The 17,020-nt window shown below is 33.2% G+C and overlaps 1 long non-coding RNA gene across 2 annotated transcripts in view; it reads left to right on the top strand.

Annotated features, from left to right (window-relative positions):
* LOC127180167 (uncharacterized) overlaps positions 1 to 12,381 on the top strand; it is a 178,563-nt gene extending 166,182 nt beyond the window's left edge. The window contains exon 3 of one of the 2 annotated variants that reach the window (XR_007829592.1): positions 11,953 to 12,381. This is a non-coding gene — a long non-coding RNA (uncharacterized LOC127180167). Of the gene's footprint in view, positions 1 to 11,949 lie in introns of both variants that reach the window. The other variant, XR_007829593.1, reaches the window with a different exon arrangement.
* The last annotated feature ends 4,639 nt before the right edge of the window (positions 12,382 to 17,020 follow it).

Raw genomic sequence — 17,020 nt, 5'->3', positions numbered from 1 at the left:
CTAACTTTACTGACATTTTTAACTCATTTAAAGGAATATTTATTTGTTTGTTTGTTACATTATTGATAAATATTTTGTATTTCAGGGGCAGCATCTATATTATTTTAAATGTATATTTCTATTGTATTTTAATATTTAATTACATTAATAATAATATTTATATAATATTTATATCTAAATATTTTATTGTGTATATATATATATATATATATATATAATACACACTACCAGTCAAAAGTTTTCACAGTAAGATTTTTAATGTTTTTAAAGAAGTCTCTTTTGCTCACCAAGCCTGCATTTATTTGATCTAAAACACAAAAAAGCAGTAATATTTCTACTATTTACAAGAACTACTTTCTCTTTGAATATATTTTAAAATGTAATTCCTTCCTGTGATCAAAGAGAAATTTTCAGCATCATTACTTTAGCCTTCAATGTCAAATGATCCTTCAGAAATCATCATCAATATGCTGATTTGCTGTTCAAGAAGCATTTTATTATTATTATTATCAATATTTAAAACAGTTGAGTACATTTTTTCAGGATTCTTTGATGAATAGAAAGATCCAAAGATCAGCATTTGTCTGAAATAAAAAGCTTTTGTAACATTATTCACTTGGAGTCAGTAGAATTTATTTATTTTTATTTTTTATTTTTTTGAGAAAGAAATAATAGAAATGTATAGAAATATACTGATGATAAAGACATTTATAATGTTACGAAAGATTTCTATTTCAGTTAAATTCTCAGCTGTTTTCAACATCATTTTTTGAGCAGCAAATCAGAATATTAGAATGATTTCTAAAGGATCATGTGACTGGAGTAATGATACTAAAAATTCAGCTTTATAATCACAGGAATAAATTACATTTTAAAATATATTCAAATAGAAAACAATTATTTTAAATGGCAAAAATATTTCAAAATTTTAGTGTTTTCACTGTACTTTGAATCAAATAAATGCAGGATTGGTGAGCAGAAGAGACTTCTTTAAAAACATTAAAAATCTTCCTGTTCAGAAACTTTTGACTGGTTGTGTATATATTTTATATTATATATATATATATTAAGTCTGTTTTATTTTTTTAAATGCTTCGTCAAAAAAGTGCTGAATCAAGCATTTATCAATCAGTAAGCCAACTTTGCAATAAAACTGTTACTTTGAGCTCAAACAAAGTAATTTCTCCCATTTTTTTTTTTTTTTTTAATGCATTGGAAACAAACGTGGTGTGCATATCTATGTGGAGCTTAAAATAAGTCAACACCTTTTCATTTTCCTCATTGCGCAAGAAGGAATGTATGCTATGCATTAGAGTCTTGGATAAAGCTATATTAGATCTGGTAAAGATCAGAAATAATGAATTGCCTTATGGAACATTATGAAAAACAAGTTTTAATAAAATAATATTTTACATTTTTCTAGCCTACACATGACCACAGTTTGAGAACCGCTGTATTTGATGTCTCAGACAGACCTAAATATAAAGTACCTAGATGTTGAATCCACTCAGTAAATGGACCTGATTCAAGGGGGCTCGAGGTGAACACGTGGTGGTGTCTAAACCACAAATCAGCATGGTAATCACAGACTCATGTTTTCTTAATAGCCTCCTCTGGGAGTACACAACGATTTTGCGGGGTCCACGACGGACCATTTGCAGCATATCGAGATAGAACCCTAATTAGGATGTGCTATATGCACTTGCTTTGGGAGCAACCGCACAACGTGCCGCCCACATCGCTGGCCGGCTAGATAACAACAACATACCTTAGGACCATGTAATTTGCTAAGACTCATCATGTGGGCCGATGTAAAAAGAAACAAGTGCAGTTGAAAATGCAGACCAGGTTCTCATCTCTATCCTTAAGCTAGAGAGCCGGAGGCCAAGTAATATCGCAGTGCACTTAATAGAGGTCAGAAAAGAAATAGTCTATTCAGAAAAATCAGCTGCAAGCACAGACTATTTGCACTCAGATAAAATACTGTGCTGGATTGAATTTAGACAGCTATTTAACAGCTATGACAACTGAAAAAATGTTTCACTATTATAATTTTTTTAAATATATTTAATTAACATTGATAGTAGCAGAAATGACACTGTTAACTAAGACCGTGTGCAAAGTGACAGCTGTATTTATACAATCCTTACATGACCTTCAAAACAAAATGTGGGTTTTAGAAAAGAAACAAGTGCAGCTTTGAAACAGGATTGTTCACAAACAGAATTTGATCAAAGATTTGATCAAACACTAGTTTTAGACAACAGAAAGCTGCGTTTTAAGGGTTTGTTTGGAATTGGCGGTCCGTGCAGTAAGAGAGTTTGCTGTTGTTTGAGATGGTGTATTTTTTTGTCTTTTCAGAAGCGTAAACTATTGATGTACCCAAAACAAAGTGAGAGCCAGAAACTTAATGAAAACTGCCGGTTAGAACAGCTACAGCACAGTCAAACTGGTCTTGCCTGAAATATCTTTTGTGTTTGAGAAACGAATGTTCTTTTGCCAAGATTACAATATTTCAGACAGTTCGAGGCTGGTAGTCTTTGTGTTGCGCTTCTAATTAAGTTTGCATTTCAAACCTTATACACAATACTTTGATTTTAATAAGATCGTCTCATAACAGAAAATAATTCGAGGAGATATAAAGAAACAGTGACCTTCTATGAAAAGAACCCATGCATCATAATGAGCTGCGGAAGATCAGGTTATTATTTCACTGAGCGTTGTTCAGTGCTCTAATACACTAGACTAAATTGGTCAATGTGATATTTACAAGATGCAGTATATACACCTTCGGTGTCAATGCATGAACTTCAACCTTGGCTTCCTCTGCCTGTATTTTTTTATATTATATTTAATAAGGTACCTTATGAAAACAAACAGGAATTTTTCATTATGCAAGATGTCAGTTCTGTCGAGCTATATGAGCAGTATGAATGGAAATACCCAGCTCATTAGTTAGCTGTGCCTCTGAAATGAATAAGGCTAATGACTATCAAAGGTGGTTGATACAGGGTCCATTTACAGTCAGTCAGTATTTTTCTTCTCTGTAAATTTCATTTTCCTCTTTTTATGTCGAAGTAGGTGCTTTGATGACTTCTGGACACATTTTCTGTTTTGTAGCATATAGGCTTTTCAGAATATTTTAGTTGTTTAATGACTACAACAAAGCCATTTTTGTTTAATTCGGCCCAGAAAAGACCTGAACTGGTATTCAAACTTCTTATCAAAAAGCTGCTAAAGACCCAGACACTTAGCTGTTCAAATACAAGTCTGTTTGCAGTTTCAGCAACACCAAAACCTTTTAACACACTACATTTTTACAATTTTAATAGCCAATTACTTGATAACTGCCACTTATTACTAAACCATTGTATCAAAGAATTGCCACTTATCTCTAAACCTTTATTTTGGTATTTTTGAGACTTTTCATTGTCAGGACAGTGGAAAAAGAGCAGAAAATGGTGGGGAAAATGATTTGAAATGGCAAAATAATGCAGGTGTTTCATTACCTCAGATATCTGCATTATTTTGCTATGCTATTTATGTACTGTTAAATATGCTGATATTTGACCTGAAAGACAAAAATGAACTATTTACTATTACATCTATCTTTGGGGTTGAACATTATGACATTTTATTGTTTTGAAAAGAAATCTCAGATGCGTGCCCAAAATAAAGTGTGCATATATTTGTTAAAATAAATGCTGTTCAACCAGTAATATTGCAATGTATGTGTACTTGTTTTGCTACATTGTGGGGACCAAATGTCCCCACAAGGATAGTAAAACCTGACATTGTGGGGACTGACATGTTTTTTGTAAGGGGTAGGTTTAGGGTTAGGGTTTGGTTAGGGGATAGACAATATCGTTTGGTCAGTATAAAATCTATAGAAGTCTATGGAAAGTCCCCACAATTCACAAAAACAAACGTGTGTGTATGTGTATGTGTGTATGTGTATATGTATGTATGTATGTATGTATGTATATGTGTATATATATATATATATATATTTTTTTTTTTTTTTTTTCCCTTCATGTATGTACATGTATATGTATGTATTTTTTTATGTAAGTAATATTATATATAAATATATTTAATATATAAACATAGCATATTTTTCTACACACATATATTATGTAAAAAATATTTTGGATGTGATTACTGCACAGCACTATATATATACACATTCAGTTGTTTTCATGTACTGTATATGAATGTATTTTTTATGCAAGTAATATATATAAACATATTTAATATATAAACATAGCATATTTTTTGGGCACACACATATTATGTAAAAAAATATTTTGAATGCGATTACTGCACAGCACTATATATGTATATATATATATATATATATATATATACACGCACACATACATACATACATACATTATTTTAAATTATTTTCATGTACTGTATATGTATGTATTTTTTAAGCAAGTAATATTATATATTAATATATTTAATATATAAGCATAGCATATTTTTCTGCACACTCATATATTATGTAAAAAAAAATATTTTGGATGCGATTACTGCACAGCACTGCATATATTTACTTACAATAATAATAATAAAAAAAAACTATTTATAAAGTAATATATAAAAATAATATATTTTTAATTCATTCATTAATTACCAGTTTGATTTGGTGCTCAGGAAATGCTGAAAACATTGATGCTTATTTTTTTATTTATTTATTTTTAATAAAACCCATGATGCATTTTTTTCACATTTCTGTGTAGAAAATTCAGAAGAACTCCATTTATTTTAATAGAAATCATCTATGGTCACACTTTAGTTTGCGGATCAATTCTCACTATTAACTATGACTTTTGCCTCCTATTTTGCTGCTTATTAATAATTAAAAAGCTACCTGCTATGTTTAGGTATGCTGTAGGATTAAGGGACCTAAGATATGGTCATGCAGAATAAGGCATTAATATGTGCTTTAGCCAATATGTGAGTAATATGCATGCTAATGAGCATCTAGTTAATAGTGAGAATTGGTCCCTAAACTAAAGTGTTACTTCTTTAAATAAATGAATACATTTTTAGTGCATGTAGTTAATATTATGCAACATGTATTTGTGTTTTTGCCACAAATGCAACAAGTCAAACAGTGCTTGCACGGCTAGACGTGTTTGTGTAGTGAGAGTTGGCCTTTAGTGACTGCCTATTAGTCTGTCTTCCTCTTTATGGATGTGTTTATTCCCTTTGCCTACTTTAAATATATTCAAACACATGCATAGTTGTTTCAATAGATAGTGGAGAGCTTGTCCGATCTGTTGAACAGCCGGTACTGCTGAGACCTCCCTTGCCCACTTAACTGGATGCAATTAAACCAAAGCTGTGTTTGGCCTAAAGCAATCTGTTTGCATAACAATGGGCCACAGCAGATGATCTAGGTTATGAGGTGATATGAGGAGAAACTCAAGCTTGTACCTGCGGGTCAGGAGCAGCTGGTGTGGACGGATGCCAGAGCGGGCAGCTGGGTCACCGGGGATTCTGGGCAGAGTCCTACTGTCACTTTGTGTCACTTGGGGAGCTAAATGACCACTACGTTAATGTAAGGACTCTGAAAGGTCACAGTTGCACATAGTTTATCAAGTGTACAGTGTGGACAAAGAACAACTTTAAGGGGGGAACAAGTTAAAATGAGAGAGCTAATATAGAAAAGTAAAGCGGATGAAGTTGTGGATGCACACATGTTCAGATATATTGAGCTGTGGTGCTCTGATTGATGTCACAAGTTCAAGTCTGTCTTATAAAGAGAGGTAAAAAAGAGAGAGAAGGTTACACAGAAGTGGTTGATATTAAAATTGTAAAAATGAAACTACACCAGCCATTTTGCCATTAAATAAATAATAATAATAAAAGGAAAATCACGCATCTCTCTTAAAGGAATAGTTCACCCAAAAATGAAAATTAGCTAATAATGTACTCTGGAAGAAGCATTATAACATATAAATGTTTTGTTCAGAAGTTATGTTTTAAAGTAAAAAATTTTGACGGCACCCATTCACTGCGGAGGATACATTGGTGAGCAAATGATGTAATGCTAAAGTCCTCCAAATCTGCTATCATGAAGAAACAAACTCATCTACATCTTGGATAGCCGAAGAGATAGTACATTTTCAGCAAATGTTCATTTTTGCGTAAAGTACTAAACAATTAAAAAAACAAACCAAAAAAAAAACAAAAAACAAAAAAAAAGTACAAAACAAACATACAAAACAAATCAAATCAATCAATCATGTATCCACCTTATTTTTGATGCAAAATTGTTTAACTTTTATTCATGGACTTAAAATTAATCAAAAAGTAAACCACTATAGAGACAACAGAGCCAGTGGCAAATTCCAGAAGATCTGGTATTATCACCATATATATTAATTTTTTCTTGTTATTTTAAATATGGTTGATAAATTATATATATATATATATATATATATATATATATATATATATATATAATTTATCAACCATATTTAAAATAACAAGAAAAAAATAATTAAAATTAAAAATTTAATTAGAAATGTAAAATTGTTTAACTTCTGTTCTTGTAAAGTATAAAATAACATAAAATAAAATAAATACATAATCTTGTCATCAATTATGTATCCACCTTATTTTTGATGTAAAATTTATTAACTTTTGTTCATTGTCTTAAAATAATCACAAAAGTGTTTTTCAAAATTAAAATAATTTTGTCATCAATTATGTGTTAACCTTATTTAAAATAATACGATTAAATCAATAAAATAAAAAAATAAAATAAGTAATTCTGTCATCATTTATGTATCTACCTTATTTTTGATGTAGGAGTAGGCACCGCCATTTGTAACTTCAGTGTGTCCATTTGTAACTTGTATATATAGATATGTTTATATATTTCGAATATGTATAACATTTTTTCTTTTTATTGTGTTTTACAGAGGAAAAAAGTCGTGAGAGCATAATTGTTATACAGAAAAGTGAAATTTTAGTGGAACCGACTGCTGTAATGTTGTATTGAGATAACATTTAAAACTGGGTTTGTTTGGCAGGAATGTTGCTTCTGGACCAACAAAAGACGTAGGAGTACATCCTACTTGTCGAAATCATGTTCACTTAAATATGTAAAATATGAGGTTATGATCTGCTTTATTGGTTACCAGAACCTCCTTCATTTCATATTTACCATGAATGAATTCATATAAGTAACTAAACTCACATATGCACACTAAATGCCAGAAAGTTGCATATGCCAAAGAGCTGTCATATCTGGTGTAACCACTAGCTCAATCAAAGTGGCCGCAGGGGAGAGTTTTCCATTCCTGTAGCTCTAATCTAATCACACCGATTAAATTAGGACGTTAAAGTAGCCTGCTGATAGGCATTGACAGCCAATCCACATGCTTAAGACACAACCCTACAACACACGAAATCATGCATGGTTAAACAGGATGTCGACTCCTACACAAACACCTGCTGTACTGAAACCCAAGCCAAGCAAGTTCTTCCTTCAGGAGGTTAAAACTTGCAAAGTATGTTTAAGTTTACCTGGATACAGCAAAAAAACTCCAGCTGTTTGTAGTACATGACTAAAACTTCACTACAGATAATGAGAGATCAGGAGAGACTTCCTCTGCAAGATCTGAAAACTGGCTGTGATGGAGAAAAAAAAGGTTCTTGTGCTTTCGTCGAACACTTTAAAGAGACAAAGCCTCAAGGAGTAGGTCTTCAGAGCAGCTTTGACAACGAATAAAACACCTAATGATAAAAGCAACCCTTATGATTTTTCTCACAATCTAGGATGTGAACGTTGTCAAACAGAGTCGGTGTGCAGATTTCTAGTGTGAACTCCCTCTGATGTATTAACATGAGTCATTGTATTACTCACAGCTAAGTGCTGAAGACTACAGTGAAACTCTAGCAGACCTTTGTTTCACCGCAGTAATGCTGTTACCCTCTGTGCCCTTTTTCTAAGTACTGTCAGATTTGTCACTATATGTATCACAGTTTCTTTTTTCACATGCTGAGCCAATTAGATGAAAAAGACGACTATACTACTTTCTATTTGGCCTCAAGAACTGTCAAAGATCTTACAATGCAATATTAGTTGGGAGCCAAATGCGACATGTAGTTTGGTACTAAGATGACACTAAAGTTGGACTGTGTTTTTTTCGAGGAGTGTTATGTTTCAGTAAATATTGATTATAAACGGGTGGGAAAACCTTTTTAAAAATGACTTTCCAGGAGTGTGATATTCTAGTGATAACAGAGCTCCAACTTTTTCACTGTTGGTCTTGCTCTGCTTGCAGCAAGTGTCATGGCGGATGCCCAAATCCACCATAATTTTATAAATTATACCGTCTTTGTGTCACTAGTTTTAAGTAGGGATGCTCTGATCTGCCTTTTTGCCTCCGATACCGATTCTGATACCTAGGGTTCGATATTGGCCGATACCAGTAAAGGTTTTTTTTTTTTAAATAAATGTAGAATTTATATATCTCTGTGTGTGGAACTGATAATTATTCTTTCACAATCTACTAAACGCAACTATATCATTATAAAAAATAAAATAAAATAATAAATATGAAAAAATATATGGATATTCATAATCTCAGTTAGTGGATAATGTTAGTGGATAATTCAGCAGCAAAAGTTATTCTAGAAAAATCTGTGCACAGTAATTTAGAAATCCAAACATTTTGTGAAAAAACATTTTGTGGGGAACAAATAAAAGTGTTGCACTAAATCTGGTAAAGTGTTACACATTGCTATTTGTATTATTAAAAAATCCATTTATGAAAAACAATGTATTTATATACAAGTATATAAAATTAGAATACATTTCTAAGGCAACAACATATGATAGATAGGACAAAACAAACACAGTGCGGAGTCACAGCACACAGCGCTTTGCATTAAAAGGTTCAAAACACTGAAAAAAGAGAAACTGATGCATAGTTTATTATATCTGTGCAACAGTTTATAGAGCCTTTCTTTTAACAGTTTTAAATGTTACTGTACGCGTTAAAAACTATCTATAGTCTTGTGTTTTGTACTCATAGACACTCGGTAGCAAGTAACATGATTTAGAAACAACATTAAACTCTAGCATGATAATGTCCTTTTATGCAAAATCATAGACATTTATCCACAAATCAAGCATAGTAATGGGAACACAGAATGATTTTGGAGAGAGCTTTACCGAACTGACTGTCGTAACCAAACGCGACCAGAGGTTGAAGGCTGAATGAACGACTGACTGCCACAGCGGAGAAAAGAGTTAGTGTGAACTTTAATGTAAGGTCCTAAATATTCATATGTACCTAACATTAAGCTATGGTATGGCTTACGAAGACTTGGAATATAGTGCACAAAAATGTTATTGTGCTTTTATAATGCTTTTATCCGGCTTAACGGTAACAAAATAATTAGCACAATATCGGATTTGGATCGACCCTCTATGTCCGATACCCGATCCAAAAAGAATACCAGTATCGGTACCCGATACCCGATGTGAATATCGGATTGGTGCATCCCGAGTTGTTTAGGTGAGAATGTATTTGTTTAGACGCTAAATTTAAGCTATCGTGGTGAAGGAATTTCCCTTGCGGTAATTTTGAGTGGCTCAGTAGCGCGATATGCGCTATATATGGTGATAATACCAGATCTTCTGGAATTTGCCACTGGCTCTGTTGTCTCTATAGTGGTTAAACGAGATATAATTAGTTTAATTCAGGTAAATCTAACGGGCAGTTTTAGATTTGTCTTGGGTAACATTAATCTGTTATTTGTTCCAGAGCAAATAGATTTGGCTGAGGGCAAAATCTCATCATGTTAGTTTTTATGTAACTTTATCAGAGCCCTTCCTTTGTACATTTGACTGAATTTCCTAGCAGCTTTTACAGTGGCTCTTGTTGTTGTTTATTAAATATAATTATTCAATAAATAATATTTTGGCAACGCTTTAGTATAGGGAACAATTCTCAGAATTAGCTAGTTACTTATTACAGGGTTCCCATGGGTCCTTGAAATTCTTGAAAGTTTGTGAATCTGAAAAAAAAAAAAAAATTCAAGACCCTGGAAAGTTTTTGAAAATAAGCATACATAGATGCAGGTCCTTGAAAGTGCTTGAATTTATTTTGTGCAAGAAGTTTTCTGTAAAAAAAAAGTCATATTATTCCCTTTGGTCTGCTAATGTGTTTTTGCCAACACTTTGTGGCCTATGCACACTAGCTTGATTGATAGTTGTTAGTTGTTAGCTACGTGCATTTATGCGTTACTTTAACTTAACGTTACATGAGCCTAAACTCTTTTAAATAAAATCCATGGAAAAGTTAATATCAGATCATTTTAGAATATAGCATAGGATGTACTGAATATTCTTCAGTTCTATGCAAAACAGAAATACAACAAATAGAATATCAGGTCTCTGTCATATGGCCAAAAAAAATGTAACAATGAAAAGGTAACACAGTGTAAACCTTGCTCTCACTTGAAATGTGTCCCCACATTAAGTCCTTAAATTTTAGGGTATTGGACCTGGAAAGTCCTTGAAAGGTCCTTGAATGTGAAGTTAACCAAGGTATGGAAACCCTGTTATTAGCATGCCTATTATTAACGCATTGGCTGTTTATTAGTACTTATAAAGCACATATTCTGCATGACCATATTCTACATCCCTAATCCTACCCAATACCTGAATTTAACTACAAACCTACTAAACTATTAATAAGCTGCAAATTAGGAGTTTATTAAGGCAAAGGCCATAGTTAATGGTTTGTTAATAGTGAGAACTGGACCTTAAAATAAAATGTGACCAATATTTTATATAAATAATAGTAGTATTTAATAATAGTATTTAGTATTGGGATGATTTGTGTTTGTGATTCTTTTTTTCTTTTTTCTTTTCCCAACATTAGATGGCAACAAGAGAGAGTCAGCAGTAAAGACTTTTATATTTAAAGAGCCTGAAACAAGGTTGTAAACAAGGAAGTTATTTTACTTTCAACAGCTTGTAAGACACAGCCAACAAATGCGCTGAGCAGCGCTGTCATCATAAATCACCCTTAACAGATGTTTTATTGAGGATATGTGACCCTGGACCTTAAAACCAGTCATATACATCATCTGAAAGCTGAATAAATAAGCTTTCCATTGATGTATGGTTTCTTAGGATAGGAAAATATTTGGCCGAGGCAACTATTTAAAAATCTGGAATCTGAGGGTGTAAAAAAAAGTATTGAGTATCGCCTTTAAAGTTGTCCAAATGAAGTTCTTAGCAATGCATATTACTAATCAAAGATTTTAGTATTGTTTGGATTTATTGTTGCTGTTTACATTATTTAGCTTTAATAAAAATAAAAGTATTGTGTTCATTCGCATGCTAGTTTATATTGTGGTGACTTTAAAATTGACATTGAGCATCACTGACATTTGAGTTTTACTGGTATTACCGTTGACTACTGAAATGTTGGTTTCCAGACATCTAGTTTCCACTATGTAGTCTTGTTAAAGCAGAGGTAAAAGAAAGACAAGAGAGGGGTTTTGACACCCATCAGTCTTCCACAGCTGTCATTAATGCTGACAGGTGATACAGAGACTGTTTTTCCTGACTCAGCTTATTCTTGGGCGATCTAGATTGCTTTTTTTAAAACTGTATAGGAAGCAGAACTTCTTGTAAGTACACTTGTGTTGTCTTCCCCAGTCAATGAATATTTTATTTTTTCAACAAATTAAAATGTGAACTATCACACAGCATGAGGTTAATTGTGAGATGTCTTAACAGTTAGGATTAGCATTTATAATCTTGTCTTTTCCATTAGCATTTGTAAATATTGTAAATATTCATTTCTGAGATTGATCATTTATGTATTGCTTAGCAATAATTTGATAGCTAGGAGCTTAGATTTCAGGAGCTTTTCATCTTTCTTTCTTTCTTTCTTTTCTCAGCAGTGCTGGAAAAGGCTTCGCTATACTGTGATTGCTCCTTCTCAAGTGCTTTCTGGGTTGAATAATTTACATGGCACAATCTTGGAGCCGGCAGGCTGAATTTGATGTATGTGATGGGCAAACCCAAGGGCAGCATAATAGCATGCAGGAGAGGCAGAAGAAGTGGAGACAGAGAGGGATGAGTGAGTAACACCAGAGAGACAATACGCCTCTGTCTTTCTCGCACATCATCCCTCACTGCTTATCTGCCAAGCGGGGGGACGTGCCTTTTGGACAAGCTTTTGCCGGTTAAAAAATCTATCTGACAAGCTGTTTTGGCATCTCATACCCCTGGGATATATTACAATTAATAAGTAAGGATGTGAAGGAGATGTCCAATGACTGCTGTCAAGCCTTGTTGCATGTGTATGTGCCCACAGCTATGGTAATAAGTTGTTCCCACAAAAACCTTCATTAAACCTATTTGATATTGTATGCCATTTAAATGTGTGTGTGTGTGGGTATGTGCATGGGTGTGTGTGTTTCAAATATTTTATTTTGTGTTTGTGCTATAAACTAGATCATTTGAAAAAGGCTTTATTATTTTATTTTATTTTATTTTATTCTTACCAAGGCTGCATTTATTTGATCAAAAATATAGCAAACATAGTAATGTTGTGAAATATTATATTTTAAAAGGTGTGTTTTCTATGGAAGCCCATTTCCACCACTGAAAAAAACCCTCCCACAAATCTCACAATTCTGACTTTTTTTCCTCAAAATGTTTATATCAAAAGTTTATATCTCGAAATTCTGACTTTATAGCAAAAAGTCAAAGTTTGTTATTAGTTTATTATAGCAATTTCTAAAAAAAATTCAAGTTTGTACCTCACAATTCTGAGAAAAAGTAAAAAAAAAAATTTAAGTTTTTATCTCGTAATTATTACTTTATAACTCACAATTGCAAGTTTTTATCTCACAATTCTGAGAAAAAAATCTGAACTGCGAGTTTTTATCTCACAATTCTGACTTTATAACATATTTTTTCTTGCAATTTTTATCTCAGTTCTGAGAGAAAAGTCAGAATTGCAAGTTTTTATCTGACTTTATAAAGTTATTTAAAAGTTATTTAAAAATACGTTTTTATCTCGCAATTCTGATTTTATAACTCACAATTGTGAGTTTTTACCTCAATTCTGAGAAAAAAAGTCAGTATTGCAAGTTTTTTCTAACAAGTTTTTATCTCGCAATTCTGATGTTATAACTCGTAATTGCAAGTTTTTATCTCACAGTTCTGAGAAAAAAGTCAGAATTCTGAGTTTTTATCTTGAAATTCTCACTGTATGTCACATTTTGTTCTCACAAGTTTTTATCTTGCAATTCTGACTTTATAACTCACATTTTTTTCTTGTGAGTTTTTATCTCTCAATTCTGACTTTAAACTCGCTATTGTGACTTTAAACTCGGAATTCTGACTTTATAACTCGCAATTGCGAGTTTGTATCATGCAGTTCTGTGAACTGTGAAATAAGAAGTTGCACTAACCTTTTTTTTAAATTCTTTATTGTGGCTTTAATCTTTAATTCTGTTTTAATGTATTTTTTTTCTTGTGATGGCAAAAATGCATTTTCAGCAGCCATTGCAGTCTTCTATTTTTCTTGGGTGAACTAGAATGTCCATTTAATGTCATATAAAACAAATAGTGGTTGGCCTTTGCACATCAGTCAGATGGTGACTCTTTGGTCTTTGTGGTCTAGACTTTATAGCATTAGTTAAAAATCTGGTTGCACAAGACTATATGAATATAGACTTGAGGATCAATGTGTGGTTGAGTTTATGGAGATGTGGGCCTGAAATCAAAGCCAGTGGTTTCAGGTGTTACCTTCAGAAAGGTCTGACAGAATCAGCTCTCAGGGCTGAGCTGTCTGAAACATGTCTTACCTGAGATGAAAGCTCCTCTATGCTCCATACACATCTTAGCCAAGGAGAGGAAGGGTATGAGATAATCTGTTTGTTCTCAAAGAAGGGAAAAAGCGCCATCAATGACTTCAAAAGCATCATTTTACTCTTCGCGCTATTGCTGTGATCACATGACTCTGGGGAGAGACGGAGGGGTTGAGGAAGATGAAGGAGAATGTAGAATCTCCTCTCAAATGTCACATGTGGGACTGCGATCATCTGCATACTCTACTCATTTGGAAGCAGGGATTCATCCATCCAAGAAAAACAAAATGTTCAAGACATGCCACATTAGGGAGCATTTGTTCAGTATACAAGATCAATATTAATATAATAGCTCAAGGAGCCATCACAACAAATCCGGGTTGGAGTGAAACAAATATGTCAGGGTAAGCGATTGGTGGGACAACTTTATTGAAGAAGAACTGTTTCAAATGAATTATTTATGTCCTGGAGCAGGTGAGCTACATTTAAATGCATGTAATTGTCTTATTGGGAATTTACTTACAAGGAACACCATTATATTTCTTCAGCTTCTTTACATGAACCGTTTTATATCAAACTGGCAGATCAAGGTCAACAATTCAGCTCTCTTCCGTCTCACAAATTTCATGTTTTTTACTCCCTCATGGAGTCTCTGTACCCTTAGTGCAGTACCAGAGCACTTCGCAACATAATTGAGATGTGATAATTAGCAGTTGTAAGAATTCTTCGTCTCATTCACTCTTTCTTAGAAATTTGTTGATGGCCTGTAATCGCAAGTTCTGCCAGTAAGCAACTGTGGTTTCTTTGCATTGCTACAAATTTTAATTAAATCCCATGTACTGTATGCTGGCACCAACCTGAAATAGATATTCTCAAATTACGTTTAATAGTGGAGGCTGGCAGACGGGGAAGTCAAGAAGCCCAATATGCTGCCAAGACGAGCGATAATTCTGCAGGCCTGTATGTAGAGGAAGAGTAGGGAGGGACTGGCTCGTCGTATTACATCTGTGGTAATAAAAAAAAATAATGAAGTGGGAGGAAAAACAGCTCAAAGTTTGAAAAGGTCAGTAATCAGAAGTGTACAGATCACTGGCTGATGAATCCCTGAGTGGGATGTGGTTTAATTACTGGAGCTTATCAGTGCTGGCTTTGTGCTGTAAAGCCATGAGCAGGGTTATCTCACGTACATTATCAGATGGCTGGAATGCGATGGACATCGAGTCTGCGGTTACAACATGTGGCCCGCATCTCAAATTAAACCAGAGATGGATGAATACAGTAGCACAGGACCATGAAAACATTCTAATTTACATTATTTAAACAAAATTCTCAGAATACAGTGACAAACTTGTCCTTGACTTTTCAAATATTCAAGGAGCCCAATTTAAAATAAAAAATCCCTTTATCTTCATATAACCCTGCTGTCATATATTACAATTATATTTTTATCATTTTGTTATGCATTAGTCCAAGGTTCAACAAGTGTGTACAAAAGCAATTTGAGCATTTATTGATATAAATAATTTAACAGTTTGACCCTCTAAAAACTTAAAACTAGTATTCAGAAAGTACTGGTAAGAAGTTAATAAGAACACAACATTGTTCAAATTTGCCATATTTTCTTACCATAAAAGAAAAAGTTTAGTTTAAAACAATGAAGTTGAGATTCTTTTGATGACATTTTAGAAAATGTATATTTTATTAATAAAACCAGTCAAGTCAAGTCAAGTTGTTCTTTATAATTGGTAATATGATCATTTGTAATCATTTATAATACTCATCGACAGTGCTGAGTAGTAACTGATTACAAGTAATCTGGATTATGTAATCAGATTACAAAATTAAATACCCCAAATTTAATCACATTACATTTACTTTGTGTTATATGATTACATGTTCTTCACACAATGGCAGCAATTCATAATTTATTGATTTTCCCTAATTCTTCTTTTTTCGCCTTTTCTAAAATTCCATACAGTATAGCTTTGAAAAGCTTAATATTTAATGCTTTCTATGATGTTGATATCAAAGAATGAAGTATATTTTCTTTCTCTGTGTTTTTTTATATTAATGAGGTACATTGGATGGTAAGTTTAAAACGAGTTAGGTAAAAAAAAGTAATATGAAAGTAATCTAAAAAGTATGCAGAGTACTTTACCTAAAATGAGTAACCTAGATTGTTTCTCACTACAAATTGTTTTCATTGTGTAATCTGATGTAATAATGTAATTACCACCCTAATTAGTGAATTTAGCTTGTGTGCAAAATTGGAATATCGCCTAAAACGGGTACTCAACCCTGTTCCTGGAGATCTACCTTCCTGGAGAGTTCAGCTCCAACCATGATCAAACACATCTGAACCAACTAATTAGGATCTGAAGGAGCACCTGATAATTACAGACAGGTGTGTTTGACCAAGGTTGGAACTAAACTCTGCAGGAAGGTAGATCTTTGGGAACAGGGTTGTGCACCCCTGGCCTAAAACATTTACATCCAACAAGTCAAAGAGAACAAAATTTGTCAAAATTGTCTTCATGGTAAACTGAATCTAATAATTTTTGTATATAATAAATGGCTTGTGCCTCAGATTGAGCAGACGAAACAATAAATGCGGTCATTGCTTTTGGAGGCAGATGCCTGCTGTTTTGGAACGCAGTAGTATAAGACTTTTGTGAGGAAATTATACAGAAATACTTTGACAACAGACTTTGCTTGTGCATTTCAGAACAACCATAACAACATTTTAGAGGCTGTGCAACGTGAACGGTGCTAGCATCAAGTTATGCTGTCTCAACATGCAAAGTCATGCACATGGAGGAATTTAGTTGGTAAATGTGTTTCCATCTCCCATTCTTTGCATTAACTCTTCTTCACACAAGTCAAAAACCACCTCAAGCGAGTGTAAAAACTTTTTTTGCAAATTAAGAGTTTTTTTTCCTGAAATTTGGCGTTATATACCATATACTGTACCATTACAGCCTCTGAGTGTTCTCATACATATTAATAATTTAATTGATGTAACAGGCTTTTTTTTTCATGCTGCTTTTTTGTGTAGCTGAACGGATGTATTGAATCTCCAGGTTTGCTGAGTCGGCAGCCATTCATCACTCCTTCTTTTAAGAAAATGCAGATAGTGGCGTTCCCCTCT

This window comes from Labeo rohita, chromosome 17 (assembly GCF_022985175.1).
Source record: "Labeo rohita strain BAU-BD-2019 chromosome 17, IGBB_LRoh.1.0, whole genome shotgun sequence".
NCBI classification, from domain to species: Eukaryota; Metazoa; Chordata; class Actinopteri; order Cypriniformes; family Cyprinidae; genus Labeo; species Labeo rohita.
This window is presented reverse-complemented; position numbering and strand designations above follow the sequence as displayed.